This window comes from Rhyacophila brunnea, unplaced genomic scaffold (assembly GCF_057557595.1).
Source record: "Rhyacophila brunnea isolate RB1 unplaced genomic scaffold, BYU_Rbru_1.0 scaffold_184, whole genome shotgun sequence".
In the NCBI taxonomy this organism is placed as follows: Eukaryota; Metazoa; Arthropoda; class Insecta; order Trichoptera; family Rhyacophilidae; genus Rhyacophila; species Rhyacophila brunnea.
In genome coordinates, this window is record NW_028232842.1 from 69,634 (window position 1) to 71,944 (window position 2,311).

Here is a 2,311-nt window from a genome sequence, read left to right on the forward strand (position 1 = left end):
CACATTCGAATTTTTAATTTGTGCTATTATCACTATTGTACTCGTTTTTTTGCTCGTATTGTTTTTTACTAGAAGAAGTGTTGACTTGAGATGGGCTTCTGTATACTTTTTCGGATTTTGTATATTGTACAGTGCATATTGCATGCAAATCTCTATTAATGCCCGAAATAAAATTGAAAAAATTAATGATGCTGATCATGAGTCTACTGCTAATGAGTCTAAGCTTTTGTCGAGTAAGCTGTATGATATGGTCGAAAATATAATAGATGGTCATAGTAAAGATAACAGTAATTTGGTAACTCAGAAAAATCAAAAGGAAACCAATGGGTGTAGTGAGAATGTGGCGTACTTGCATCCAGTTAATACAGAAAAAAGCAAAAAAAATCGGTTGAGCAGGAAAGAGATGGAGAAGAATACAAATCAATTACAGAAAAAAAAGAAACTTTCAAATCTGAAAAACAAGAAAACCAAAGAAAAAACAAAGCATTCTAATCTAATCAAGTCTAAAAATTATCATCGATCCAAAGAAGATGATCAGATTCTAAAAAAAGCGGGAGTAGAAAATAGCGACAAGATTACAACTAGCAATGGCAATGCCCATTTTAAAAACCTAAATCACGACAAAAATATAGATTTCATAGGAAATAAAAACAATCAGAATGAGCCTCATAATTCAATTCCAGCAGATCACCACATTAAAAAAGAATATATAATAACTGAAAATTATTTGAATGTTCCAGATGCAATAGATTCCGAGGAAAAGATTACACATGAAAGTCCATTAAATGATAATAGCACCCCTAAAGAAACAGTTGAGCCAGAAGGTCAAGAGAATGGCATAGAATTAGATTACGCCGAAGATATTTCCGAAAAGATTCATAAAGACAACTTACAAAGAAAACAAAAATACATTGATAAGATTCATAAATTAATCGAATTTAAAGAAGACACAGACAAGAAATATATCGATTTCTTAGATGATTTAGAAACACTAAAAGAACAAACATTTGATCACTATGATAAGTTTGAAAACAATTTTCAGGACTTTATTACTGACAGCAAAAAAATTAAAAATGAGTTACTGGCAATAGACATCAGTCTTGATCCTTATATTTTTGAAGTTAGTCAGATAAAACAAAATTTACAGAATAAATTTTCTATCTTGCGTGATAAAAATAAGGACTCATCGACCAAAATTTCTGATTCTAAAAAAAAGGAGCAAGAGGAAGGATCAAAAAACAAAACTAGTGAAGAGGAAGAGAAAAAAAATGAAACTAGCAATAAAGAAAACGTAAATCAAAATCAAGAAAAGATTATAGATGTAAAGCCAAATGATGATGAAGAAAAACCGAAAAATAAAGAAGCTCTATTAGATTATAAAAAAAATTGGAACCTAAAAGATGAAAAATGCGATCCAGAAATGAACCCTGATATTCCAAAGGAAGAAAAGCTTTCTAATAAAAATATAATAGCAAAAGAAGAATATGAAAAAAAGGAAAATGATGAACCTCAGGTGGTTAAAGAATATGAAGCCTATGAAAATGAGAGCAATTTAACACAAAAACACAATAGTCATCTAAATAAATACCAAAAAGTAAAAGATAATAAATCGAAAGAATTCAGCCCACACAATAAAAAACAATCAACAAAAAACATAAACATTGGAGACGAAGCCATTCCTATTATGAAAACCCTCAAGGGACTTGAATATTTCATGGTTTTTCAGGGTACATTGGCACTTTTAGGTTTATTGATTGTAATAATTGGCTTTCATGATATAGGATTCATTATAAAAGTCTTATTGTTTTTTTCAATAGCTGTTTCATTATATTTATCTGTTTTGAGCATGTTATATGCACATATTTTAGATAAAAAATGTATTTTGCGTGAAGCTGATGCTTGCATCAAACGGTCTGATATTGTAGCACAAGATATTCTTCAAGAATTGCAAATGGAAACGGATAAAACGGAAAATATCGAAAATAAAGATTTAGGGAATGAAGATGATTTCGTAAATATCATAAAAGAAAAATTTAGCGATTTAGCCGGTTATTATGATAATAAAAACAATCAGATTTCTGAATATATAGAAACTTTGACCGAAGATAATATTCAGGGGAAAATAGAAGTTTTCAATTCTATGTTTAAGAAATTGCAATTTATTAGAAACGATTTTGATGAAATTATGCAGCACAAAATTTCACAAAGTGTGTACTATAAAAACATAGGGGACATGAAAATATTTCTTGAAAAAACGAAAGAAAAGATTCAAAAAATAGAAATAGCTAATATTTTGAATATATTAAAAGGT